Source organism: Peromyscus eremicus, chromosome 19 (assembly GCF_949786415.1).
Source record: "Peromyscus eremicus chromosome 19, PerEre_H2_v1, whole genome shotgun sequence".
Classification (NCBI taxonomy): domain Eukaryota; kingdom Metazoa; phylum Chordata; class Mammalia; order Rodentia; family Cricetidae; genus Peromyscus; species Peromyscus eremicus.
Window position 1 is genome coordinate 22,640,845 of NC_081435.1, and position 6,000 is coordinate 22,646,844.

Below are 6,000 nucleotides of genomic sequence, written 5' to 3' on the forward strand. Positions count from 1 at the left end.
TGTGTGTGTGTGTGTGTGTGTGTGTGTGGTGGGGGTTTACACACCTGTGTGTGTGTGTGTGTGTGTGTGTGTGTGTGTGTGTGTGTGTGGTGGGGGTTTACACACCTGTGTGTGTGTGTGTGTGTGTGTGTGTGTGTGTGTGTGTGTGTGGTGGGGGTTTACACACCTGTGTGTGCACACAGAAACCAGGGGAGCACATCTGGCAGCAGCCTGCTCCATCACTCTGTCTTATCCCTTGAGACAAGATCTCTCACTGATTCTGGCATTAAACTGACGCCACTGAGCCGCAGAGATACTCCTACTCCTACCCCTACCGAGGCACTGGGGTTACAGACACATGTAACACATGTGCCTGGATTTTCACAACAGTGCAGCTTCCCTAGCACTACCAATAACACTGCAGCCTCCTTTCGTACTCCGCGGCTCTCCCTCTAGTGCCTACAATGTTCAGCCGTACCGTAAACCACGCAACCCCATGGGCCTCACCTTTACGTCTTGTCCATCTTCTGAGGACTGCATCCTGAGAAGCTCTTGGGACTTCCCCTGTGCTGACTGCTTTGAACAAACCACCTCTGATCAAATTAATCAGAATCAATCAGTCTTTCTGCTGACCTTTCACCTACCCATAACACTCCTTGGATGGTGTTGCATGTCCAAGGTTGTGCATGTGAAAAGGGGTGAACCATCATCATCTAGGAATACTCAGCTCATCCTTTCCCTCTCAAAGCTGTAAGGAGACTTCTTGGCAAAGCTGGGTTTGCTATACGTTCTTTGACTATGTGGCTATTACTTTGAGATAAAATTTGAAATCACACTTGTAATGAACCTGTATCCTTGTCACAGGAGGCTTGCTGTTGAGAAAGGAACTCTTAGCAGGGAGAGGCACGGAGTCGGGGTGTTAGGAATGCTAGTTAAGCTGCTTTTGGAACCATGTGGCAGAAACAAACTTCAGCTGCACGTATGAAAAGGAAAACGTTATTTCTAACAATTCAAGTGTTGTTACAGAACTCAGGCCTAAGAATGCACCCAGACCTGGGCATGGTGGTACACGCCTTTAATCCTAGAACTCAGGAGACAGAGGCAGGCAGATCTCTATGAGTTTGAGCATAGCCTGGTGTACAGAGTGAATTCCAGGACAGCCAGAGCTACACAGTGAAACCCTGTCTCAAACAAACACAAACAAAGAACACAGCCAGGGGCCTCAGGACTCTCACACTCCGCCTCACTCCTCTGTCCCTCTCACCACACACACTCCAAAGCGTAAGTTGTAGATTTTGTAGCTTCACACTCTTAAAGGGACCCTGACTGAACTCTCAAAGATGTTCAAAGATCAGATTAAGTTGGACCTCTCAGCCATCCTGACCAGTCCAGTGTGGTGAGGGGTTCCTGCAAAGGCACTGGAATATGACATCTCACCACAAGGAGGGACAAGAGCAGAGGACAAAGCTGCAGATGTCCACCCCAGAGAATAGCTTCACGGGCATGGGAAGCAGCCAGACAGTTCATGTCGTGAGTGCTCAGACTGGAGACCTGAACAGGGAATAAGAAGCTGGAGACCACAACTAGACCAGAGTCAAGGCCAAGAGTCTGCGCTGGTGAGACCTTTCCTAACAGTGAAAAACTGATGATAAAGTTCGAGTTTGGCTGTGCATTATTTATCATTTGCTGCTATGTCTACTGAAGTCAGATATTAATACACTATTTAAGAAGCTCCGGGGCTGAAGAGATGACCCTGGATAAGAGTGTGTCCTGCTCTTGCAGACACTGGGTTCAGTTCTCTGTACCTACCTCAGGTGACTCCCAAGTGCCTGTAACTCCAGGTCTGGGGGAATCACAAGCCTCTGGCCTCTGAGGGCACCTATGCACAACCATGCACAAACACACACGTACACATACCTAAAATGAGTAGGAATCAATCTTCTTTTTAAGCTTCTGGGACATGGAGATTAAGATGTCAACTTATGAAACCAGTGGGAGATTGGCCACAATGGAGTCCACAGTATTAGGAACCTTTTAAACCCAGGTACATTGTTTTAGTTGTTGCAGACAGCAGTTTTCTAACGTGGCCAGGACACTGTCTCATCTCTGCACACATTGTCACAGTTTTTAAAAAAATGAGGTTAACACAAAGTATAACCGTGACTCCTGATCAAGTACCCAAGATGATCGTGCTCCATATGCTGACGCCTGCTGTGCTCTAGGATGACACAATTGTGAGCTGCTGAAGCCTGCATGGGCCAAGCAGGCTGGGCTGGGAACAGCCACCTCACAATACAAATCAACAGCCTGCACTTTGCCCAATTTAGTTGGAATAAAAAAATAGAAAAGAAGTTCAGTGTCTTGAAACTCAGCAGGATGGCCTGCAGCCTGAAGTTGACTTGGCTTTTTCCCACCAACTTTATTTAAATCCAACTGGAAACATCCCTGGCTGGTTGTACTAAGAAATTCTAATTTTAAAAAGTGCTGTTGAGATGCAGGCTGACCCAGCAGGAGCACTTACACCTTTTTATAAAATTCTGCTCAAGCTTGACCCAAGTGCATATTACATTAGCCCCTCACAGTCAACAAGCTGATTGGTCCAGAAAATACAACCCTGAATACTTCATAGATGTATTCAACAAGTGTCTTGTTAGAATAGTCACAAAACCATCTGAAACGGAAGGAAACAGCTCTATCGAATGGACTACTAAAGTTGACGTGCTTTGCAAGACTGATGCGGCCCTGTTTGTTATTGCATTAAATAAAATAGCAACCATGAGATGAGATATTAAATAAAACAGTAACCAATGGCTTATAGGATTGGGGTGAGGGCTAGATAAGGCAACAGGTCTTGGTCCAGAAATGCTGCCATGATCAAAGGTTAGAAGTCAGTCTGCTGTTCTTTAAATAATGGAGTAATGATGAGCGACGACACCAACCATCGCTTAGATTCAGCATTTCATTTTGTTTGTACTGCACCCAGTAGGCAATGGGTCTCAACTCTAACTATTTCTAGTGTAGCATCAATATCAACGTCTTTTCCACAGTCTCTCTCCTCTCCTCCTCACTCACTACGCAAGATAACCACAGTTCATTCAGAAGGAAATGCTTTGAGCTCCAAATGTTGCAGTGGAGATATACATTTGCCTTTCTCAAGACAACACTGAAAGAAAATATCAGACCGCTAAGTAAACACACAGAACAGCAGGAGAACAAGGGTGGGCGGTGAGTTTAACGCACATTGAAACGACCTATTTGCTCTATTTTTTTTTTTTTAGAGAAATGTGGGTTAAAAATTTAAAATAAAGTGTGCCTAGACTCTAATATCATTTAAAATTTCCCCTTTCCCTCTGTGCTTATGCACAAAATCATTCAGAAAACAAAAGCAAAGGCTCTGGAGATGCTGACTCATGTTTCCATACACCCTAAGGAAATACGGGTTCCTTCGGGTTCCTTAATGGGTCTTTTGTTAACAAAAGCCAAGCCCACCACAATGTGAACTTTATACTATGGGAAGAGAAAATCTAATTAGCTGAACTAAGCCTTAAACTAGAGAAAATCTGGAAGTGCCATGGGAATGCTCCTTATTGATTTCCTGTCTCTGCCTCTGACACAGCAACAAGTCTCATGATATTACACAGGAAGTCCAGTTCCACCAGAAGGCTTGCTTTGTACACATGACGCTTACAGCCAGACCTTCCTGTCCAGATGAAGAGGCCATCCAAATCCCCACAACAGAAAACAATCGTGAAGACAGCAGCTGCAAATCATTTCCAACCAGTCATAAGGATGACTTGGTGCTTTCATTACAAGTATCATGCAAAAGTTAAGAACTAAATAAAGAACCATCATGAAAATGTGAATTTGGTAACACACAGTATTCTGATCCGGTGTGCACCAAATGGAGCAAAGAAAATAGTTCAGGACTCTTCAAAAAGAAACGGCAATTGCTTCATCAACGAAGACGACAAAAAGTGGCCCCGCTCTTTAACACTCTCTTAACACAGACTGCCTGAAGAATTTTGTTTTTACACCATTTTCATGGGTGCACAAACAACCCCATGGGTGTGGCCTAAGGTCATTGCCAGCGTAGGGTGGTCTGAAGGAAGGGAGACTGTCATATGAAGTAGTCATCACGTTATTTATGCAGCGACGATGGTAAATTGAAATCAGATCTTCACAGGTCCTAATTATGAGACATGCGAAAATGAATCTGTTCTAGGGGTTACAGGCAAGTGTCTGATCTCTCATTGACCCAGAACCTGAGTTCATTTTACCAGAACCTGAGTTCATTTTACTGTCTTGTAATTGTGATAAGGCCTAAAGCAGTGGTTCTCAACCTTCCTAATGCTCTGATCCTTTAATAATTTTCTCGATTTGTGGTGATTCCCAACCATAAAATTATTTTTGTTGCTACTGTAACTTTGCTAGTTATGAATTACAATGTAAATATCTATATTTTCCAATGATCTAAGAGGACCCATGTGAAAGGGTCCTTTGAACCACCCCCACCTCCCCGAAGGGGTCACGACCCACAGGGTCTAAAGGTTATGGGAGATGTCAGAGATACATTGATCTTAGACTATGAATTACCCTGTTTCATAAGTGATAATGAACTTTCTAAATAAAAATGAATGATTTAACTTAGTTCAAATCATCACTATTGGCAAGAATTGATTTAAAATGGCTGCATCTATGATGGGAAATTTTAAAGGGAAAACCATTTCCCTTAATGGGCATTTTTTTGGTTAAGACTCAGAATTAGTTACTTCTAACTAGGGTTCCTGACAAAATAACATTGGAGGATTTTTTTTTTAAAGTTGAAACAAAAGTAAATATGATAGGATTTGGTGGTACATGTTTTTCCCTAAATCTTCCTAATTTTCCGTAGATTCTAGAATCAAGTTGAATGGGGAAATCTGGCTTTCCAACAACCTAGAACCATTTGTATTGAAGCACATTCCAGAGACAAATTAACCTACTGATTGAAAGCAATTTGGACTTGGTACTGCTCTATACTGTGCTGACAACCCAGACTGCCCAAATGACTTTATTTTCAAACAGTGACATGGGGATTGTTGACACACAACAGAGAGGGCACTATGGATGTGTGATTGAAGATCACTTCCAGAGTGAGATAATGTCAAAACCAAGACGGACAGGCTGTTCCCATGAGCAGAGTCATCGGTGTGTTTACACAGTGGTGAGAGTAAATTGAAATCAGGTCCTAACAACAGCAGCAATTGTAAAACATTTAATCACAAGAAAAGTCATGAGTCCAGACAAGCAGAGGATTCCAAGTGTAAACAGTCTTGAGTACCATCTGAGCGAAAGACGCCAAGGAGCTTGGACTGCCATCCCTTCTGAAGCTGTGCTATTCTGGGGCTAGGGACATTAATGAAGAGGTCGTTTTAATTCAAAGACAATTTGACCAAGACTTCAAAAGCAAAAAACAGATCAGTGCTTTTTGGTTCTGGGTGATTTACAAAACGTGTTTTCACCTTCTTAAGCCTTGCCATACACCCTGTAGAGACTGGGGAGAGCGAGGTTCAGGAATTGGTCCTAATGAGACCCTAGTGAGGCTCTTACAAGAGCTGAGGAGTAGGGAGAGAACAAAGAAGCACCCAGCCTTCATTAAGCTGTCCATGCTCAGTGGGTTTTCTCTAACTTTGTCCCCCCAAATTAATGAAGCTTATGTTCTAACCTAAAATGCCCATGCTTCATTGAAAAAATATATATATATTACTAATTTTTAATCTAACATATAGTATCGTCGAAAATAGAGAAAAATACAGGAAAGTACAAAGCAAACAGAGGGTAAGTGAAGAACCTGGAAACACTGGACATTCATAAAAGACACAAAGACGGTCTGAACGGAACGGAATCTCTGTAGTGGGCACTTACTACGGTTCTTCCAACTACAGTTCAGAAGCAGCGGCAACAGCAAGACTTGCCAATGGCCTGGTGAAGGGTCTAAGGAAAAGAGAAAAATGAAGAATCTGAGAACTTCTGGCCTGAGTA

The 6,000-nt window shown here is 43.1% G+C and overlaps 1 long non-coding RNA gene across 1 annotated transcript in view; it reads left to right on the forward strand.

Annotated features, from left to right (window-relative positions):
• The window catches only part of LOC131895697 (uncharacterized), a 37,409-nt gene extending 33,567 nt beyond the window's left edge, over positions 1–3,842 (forward strand). Inside the window, exon 2 of the long non-coding RNA XR_009375243.1 lies at positions 3,596–3,842. This is a non-coding gene — a long non-coding RNA (uncharacterized LOC131895697). The remainder of the gene's footprint in view (positions 1–3,595) is intronic.
• Positions 3,843–6,000: the final 2,158 nt, after the last annotated feature.